This window comes from Nicotiana tomentosiformis, chromosome 7, assembly GCF_000390325.3.
Source record: "Nicotiana tomentosiformis chromosome 7, ASM39032v3, whole genome shotgun sequence".
NCBI classification, from domain to species: domain Eukaryota; kingdom Viridiplantae; phylum Streptophyta; class Magnoliopsida; order Solanales; family Solanaceae; genus Nicotiana; species Nicotiana tomentosiformis.
In genome coordinates, this window is record NC_090818.1 from 120,741,370 (window position 1) to 120,749,293 (window position 7,924).

Consider the following 7,924-nt stretch of genomic DNA (forward strand, 5'->3'; position numbering starts at 1 on the left):
TTGGATCCGTCACCAGTGGGTAGAGTCACTCAATGCTAGTGGGAGGTAGCATATACTTAGTGGAATAGTTGAGATGTATCCAAGTTGCGGGTACACCACCTTTATAAAAAATTGAAAAACAAAAAAAAAATTAGTTGTATTACAAAATCAATTAAACTACAAGAGCTGATTAAGTTTTGCAATTTCTATGCTCTATATATAGTTTTATGGCAACTACTGCCATGTCCATATTCGATCGATCTGTTACAAAGATCAAGTCAAAGAAAATTATATGAAGTGTCCGTTCCAGCTATTTAATTCATAAGTTGTATGATAATCATCTTTGTAAAATAGTGTTTAAGTACAATGCTACTTTGTTGATGTCAAAGAAAAAAGTTATTAATAGTTTGTAAGGGTACCCAAATGAAACATTTGCCCATATATATACTAGTAGTGCTTAATTAGTAGTTATCCTTAATCAATTGTGTTTATTCGTGAGAAGCAATTACTAGGAATCTACACTTCAGTAGGTGTCATCATGATTATCTTAAAGCCCGTTTGGCCAAGCTGCCAAAATCTGTTTATTTTGAAAAATATTTTTTTTCGGAAGTACTTTTTTTATAAGTATTTTTGAAAAAAAATTGTTTATGTTTGGCCAATTCATTTAAGAAATATTTTTTGCAACATTTGGTAAACAAATTGTGTTTGACCAATCTTTTTAAAAAGTACTTTTGAGTGTCAAATTACCTAAAAAGATAGTATCAAAGTCTTATAATTCTTTTAAATAGAAATATAAACTTAAATATTTATCGTAAGAGACTTTTATAATTATTTTATTTCATTTAATTAAAATATAAAATATAAAGTAAACAAGCATATTACATATTTAAATCAATTTTACATATGTAGTTATACCAAAGCATATGATATTATCTAGTATAAATACTTATGGTTATATGATGATTTGAATAATTAAAATATATCATTCAGTATAAATTAGAAGTCTATCCACAAATTACTATATATTGATGATTCATCATGAACTAATAAGTAAAGTCACTCACACATGATAATATTTCTCATCAATTTCATCTCTACTTCTATCACACAACGCCTCCATATTAGTAGAAGACTTGCCTCACATTTATAAAGGAATATCAGAAGGCTCATCCCCGTCATCAATCTCTGCAGTAATATCTTCATTAGCATAATAGTTGAATTCTTTATCGGTAGAAGAGTATCGTCGGATGAAATTATGTATAGCCATGGTAATTGTAACTAGATAGTTCTGAGTGTCAAACTTGAAAGATGGCATTGAGCATAAAATAAAAATAATTTTAAATATATAAAATAAATAGTTAAGTATGTTTAAACTAATTCAAAAAGAGTAACTAATTATTAACAACACATAATGTATAATTTATTTATTTTTTAAATTTAAATTTAAAAAGAAACTAATTATTGCATAACCTTACTAACTTTGTCCTAATTGCCAATTGGCCTATTGTGAGGTTGTCACTTGACTTAATGTGGATACATTTTCTTTTTCTTTTAATAATATATAGATAGACTATGCAATGCAATTGTAAAAATATTACCTATTTGTAGGTCATTTTCACAAATTAGATTTGATAACTGTTTTAAAGATTTGGGAACTAATAGCATATAATAGAAGAAATTATAAATGATTATTTATAGGAAGAGAATTGATAATCCAAAGAAGGATGTAGATAATTTGCTTTAGTATGAAAAAAGAAGAAGATAATTTGGAAAGTTACAAGACATTACACAAAGAAAAAATCAAAAATAAGAAAAATCAATAAAGAATTTGGAAAGTTACAATATGATTCATATATATAATATCTTTAGTTTTAATAGAATGGTAAAAACTAGAAACAAAAATGAAAAGAAAAAAAACTTAAATTAGTAAGAGATAATTTGAAAAATATAAATTTATGGTGAGGATAGTTTTGTCATGAATAAATTAATTTTCTACTTCTGCTTCTACTTCTTGGAAGAAGCTAGAATTTTCTATTTTTTCCCAAAAGCAGAAAAACTACTTCTGTTGCTGGTCAAAAGTATTTTTCTGTACTGGCCAAATAACTCAATTTTTTTTAAAAGTACTTTTTAGGGGAAAAAGTACTTTTGGCCTCCGCTTGGCCAAACGGGCTCTTAATCAAGTTTATTATTGTTTACTTTTTTTAATTTCTAGACAACAAAAATACGATGTCTGTAACAGTACGGCTATAAATATCAATATTAAGTTTGCTTTAAACAACTAAAACAAAGTCAATGCCATCTATAGTTTCCTAATTTCTTTGTTGTGTGTTCATGAAGTGAAAGCTTCAAGGCTGTTTTATATATCAGGAAAGGGCCGAGGGATTGGTTAATATTTCTTCATCTTTAATTAGAGATTTCAAGTGCAAGTCTCTTTTGTTGAACTACTTGGCATGAACTCATATTAAATCGGGCCAATAAATTTCGAATGCCGGATGATAAAGAAAAAAAGAAGAGATATGCAAATGTACCACCATTATTCATTGGTTAACCAACTCCAAAAGAAAAGGTTTAGGAAGAGTAAGAATATAGTGAGTGGACTTAAACCAAATTCCTAGTATGCAGCAACTCAAAGCTAAAGACACTTTCATGAGAAAAAGGGAACTATTCCAAATTCATTGCAGAATTAGAGCAAGATAATACTCTCTCCCTGTTCATCACTTTTAGTTGTCAAATATTATAAAAATAATTTTTTATTTTTACTTGTCACTTTTGCATATTTTTTCTGTTTTGCCCTTAGCATTAATAACCCATTCCAAATAATTTTTCAAATCCATTAAGACTATACACCAATTAATATGTGTATCATGATAAATTATGCACTTTATTTATAATTTCTTAAGAGGTGTACAAAATCAATAGTGGACAAGTAAAAATGAACGGAGAGAGTAGTAAAAAACGGAAGAAAAAGTATTGGCATTTAAAAAGGAAAAGTATTTGAGCTGAAATTGAAAAAAGAGTAGTGATAGTGTTGTTAAAAGTTCAAATCCGGGTGAAGCTCAACTAGATTTAGAAACGTAAAATACATCTTTGCATGTAAATCAAAATTTTAAATAAGTTTTACTTTATATATGTTACTTATCTTTTATATGGTAGGGCTAACAATATTTGTTTTGCTTAACGCTAAGCGTATAATAGGTTTCTGGATTGATTGGTTTGTTTTGGGCATTCAAGACACACTTTTGTAGTATTTTCTTCGTTGTACGAGAATTAGTGTGGGGGTTGTAATAGAATCAATAATAATCATAGAATTATTGGACCTTTGTCCCCCCCCCCGGTCTTGGATCTTGGTTCATCATACTAAAATCTTGATAAGCTATGTGTCATTTAAAAGATTTGTGGTTGTAAGATGGATAAAGTCTTTATACTCAAGTAACATGGAGTCTATAATAAATAAAAAAAATTTACTTCATTAAATTGATTTGACCATCGTAAGTTGAATTGATTTGACCCAAGAAACTGAAGACCCGGTTAATGTATTGTCACCCTTGCTTTTGCCAAGCAAACAAGGGACTAGGGAGTGCGTTAATTAATTTCGTGTCTCTTTCTAATTTCTGTTTTCTGCATGTTTGTCGTGTACGTTTACAAGCCTTGCAATTACAATAACATAAAATATTAAAGTGACATTTTTCCATTAAAGATGCTGTGATATTTTGCAAAAGTTTTCTAAAAACGACAAGTTTTAAAAAGTTAAGTATTTTTTTTTATTTAAGAAAGTTTTTGAGAGTGTCTTTACGAGAATGATTGTTTTCCCACAAAGCTTTATCCAAAAAAATCGACTATTTGATAATCTATTCTCATTTTATACGATACTACTATATAATTTGAGGAGTCAAACTATTTTTCATTTCGAGAGTACAACTTTTTGATACATTTAAATGTTACAATTTGTAGCTTTTTTATGTAGGTTCTTACAATCTAAATTTTATTTCAAATGAAGAAATTTAGAGATGATGGCTAGCAATTTCTTATTTTATCAAGATTTTAATTAGGGATTGTTACATAAATAGTCGGTCAGATTCAATGTTTATTTTTTCCGTCGGTATACATAGATTAGACATTAATTATATACAGTAATTATACATATATTATACATGAATTATATACATATTATACATTCGTCGACTATTTCGATTTTAAGAGATTAGGTGGGGTTAATTATTCTTTTAATTATATATATACTAATATAAAACCGAGAAAAAAGGGGAATGAAGGAATTAAAGGAAGTGAACAAATTAAGAGGTTTTCACTTTTCACAAGAAATAGGCTGGGCCTTGCTTAGTCACCAATCCATTGATATGATGCTAAGGTAATTGGGCGGACAATCGGAAAAGATTAGCAGATTGTGCAAATTGCAATGGGCTTTGGTAAATTAAAGGGACCACCGGCGGCAAAGCCGGCCGATTCTACGTCGTCACGGACTCTTCCGCAACCCTAAGTCGGTCACGCTCGTTGCGGAAACCGAATATATAGATAGTGATTAAATCACAACTACTATATCTAAAGATAGCTAATAAATAGTAAATGAGACAATAATAAAAAGAACACCATAAATTAACGAGGTTCGGCAAAATTTGATTTTTGCCGAGTTCTCGGACACAATCAACTCAAACTTTATTTCACTCCAAAAATACAAGTGAAATACTACAAGAGAGAAAGAAGATTCAAATGCCTTAGGAGATAAGAAGGCAAGTGAGAGATGATTTCAAATGAACAAAACACATGCTATTTATAGAAGGGAAATTGCCTTAATAATGTCATGTATGACATCATATTAAGTGTGAACATGCAATGTAAATGCATGAAAAATGCATCTACCAATTTCTTCTTAAAAGGAGGCTTCAAATGTTCACACTAGTTCACATTAATCTTGTTAAAATTCAACAAATCTCCACCTTGGCAAGATTCCAATTTTTCCGTTTTCTCTCACTGATAAACTTTGATTGTATCTTCAACTTCAATCTTCAAAGTTCAACAATGTTGATCAAGTTCAAACAATGTTGAAACTTGATCGCAATCACTACTTTTGTTAGCATATCGGCAGGGTTGTCTGTAGTCCTAATTTTCTGCACCATGACTCCACCTTCTTCTATAATATCTCGTACAAAGTGATATCGAACATCAATATGCTTCATCCTTGCATGATAAACTTGGTTCTTTGCTAATTGGATAGCACTCTGACTATCACAAAATAATATGATGGTTTTTTGACCAACACCAAGCTCTCTAAGCAACCCTTGAAGCCAAATTGTCTCCTTTATAGCCTCTATAATTGCCATGTACTCTGCCTCAGTAGTAGGCAAAGCAACCGTTGACTGCAAAGTAGACTTCCAACTAACTGGTGTATTTGCAAAAGTGAAAACATAACCAGTAGTTGATCCACGCTTGTCCAAATCACCTGCATAATCCGAGTCACAATATCCAACCAGATACTGACTATTTTCCTGCTCAAAAATCAATCCAACATCTACCGTATTACGAATATACCGTAGAATATATTTCACAGCTTGCCAATGCTCCTTTCCTGGATCATGCATATACCTACTTACAACTCCGATAGCATGTGAAATATTAGGTCTTGTGCAAACCATTGCATACATCAAGCTACCAATGGCATTCACATATGGCACTCTTGACATATGCTACCAATGGCATTCACATATGGCACTCTTGACATATACTCTCATTCAGCTTCATTCTTCGGTGACATAGCAGCACTAGGCTTAAAGTGAGGAGCAAGAGCAGTGCTAACCGACTTCGTGTTCTTATTCATGCCAAATCGATCTATTACTTTCTTCAAGTATTCTTTCTGAGATAGATAGAGTTTCTTTGAATGTCTATCTCTTTTTATCTCCATGCCAAGAATTTTCTTCGCCTCACCTAAATCCTTCATCTCAAACTCCTTTCGTAGTTGAATCTTCAACTTCTCAATTTCCTCTTGACTTTTGGAACCTATCAACATATCATCAAAGTATAGGAAAAGATATATGAAGGATCTGTCTTCAAGCTTGCACAAATACATACAGTGATCGTATTTGCTTCTTCTGTACTTCTGCCGCAACATAAACTTGTCAAAACGTTTGTACCATTGTCTAGAAGATTGTTTCAATCCGTATAATAATTTTTCAAGTTTGCACACTATACTTTCCTTTTCAGCAACTTTGAATCCTTCTGGCTGAGTCATATAGATTTTCTCTTCCAAGTCTCCATGTAAAAATACAATTTTCACATCTAACTGAACTAGTTCCAAATTTAACTGTGCTACCAAAGCAAACAAAACTCTAATGGAGGACTGTTTCACGACTGGAGAAAACACCTCATTGTAATCAATTTCCTCCTTTTGAGCGTACCCTTTGGCCACCAATCTTGCTTTGTAGTGAACATCTTCTTAGTTAGGAAATCCTTCTTTCTTTGCAAATACCCATTTGCACCCTGCTTTCTTTCCCTTTGGAAGATTGGCCAATTTTCATGTGCAATTCTGATGAAAGGACTGCATTTCTTCATTCATGGCAATCCTCCACTTATCTTCTTCTGAACTTTGAACTGCGTCTTTATAAGTGGTAAGAACAATATCAGCTACAATTGAGGCTGCACAAGCCATCGTCACTATGAGACGAACATATTTCTTTATTGTTCTTTTTGGCTTGCTGGTTGCTATTGATTCAAGTTGTTGTTGGGGTTCCTGAGATGGAATCTCCCCTTCCACTGACTCTTCTTCCAGGGAAAAATCTTCTATCGTTTCCTCGTTTTCTCCCTGTGTTGGAAAAATTAATTTTTCCTCAAACTCCACATGTTTTGAAGCACCATCAGTTTGTTTGACATCTTCAACTGTCACCTTATCTGTTATGGCAGATTCATCAAAATCAAAGGTAACATCTCTGCTGAATATAATTTTTCTTGTCTCTGGACACCATATCGGTATCCTTTGACTCCAGAAGTAATCCCCATGAATATATCTTTCTTTGCTCTCGGATCCAATTTTGACTCTTTCACATGATAATATGCAATTGAGCCAAACACATGTAAAAAATTATAATCTTCAGCAGGTTTTCCATACCATTTTTCAAATGATGTCTTGCCACCAATAGCGACAGATGGCAGACGATTAATGAGGTGGCATGCATATGTTATTGCCTCAGCTCAAAATTCTTTGTCCAAGCCAGCATTAGACAACATACACCGAACCTTCTCCAACAAAGTTCGATTCATGCGTTCTGCCACTCCATTCTGTTGTGGTGTATTTCTGATGGTGAAATGTCTCAAAATGCCATCATCTTCATAAATCTTATTGTAAAGATCATTTTTTATTCTCCACCGTTATCTGTGCGAAGACACTTTATCTTTCTGCCTGTTTGAGTCTCTATCATCGCCTTCCATTTGAGAAAAATTCCTAGCACCTCATCTAAGGTTTTCATAGTATACACCCAAACTCTACGGGAAAAGTCATCAATAAAGGTTACAAAATAGTGTTTCCCACCTAATGAAAGTGTTTTGGAAGCACCCCAAACATCAGAGTGAATATAATCCAAAATACCTTTAGTATTATGGATTGCTGTTCCAAATTTAACCCTTGTCTATTTCCCCTTGACACAATGCTCACAAAACTCCAAATTGCAAGTCTTTACTCCTTTTAACAATCCTTGATCTGATAAAATCTTCAAGAATTTTCCTTCAGCATGTCTCAAGCGCATGTGCCATAGCTTAGTTGCTTCTGCCTCATTGCCATCAATGGATGTCAATGTTGCTGTCCCAATAATTGTACTACCGTGATAGTGGTACATGTTATTATTTCGCCGAATTCCCTTCAGTACCATTAGTGCACCAGAGCATATTCTCATTATCCTATTTTCTGCAACGACTTTGAGCCCCTTTGACTCTAAGGCTCCTA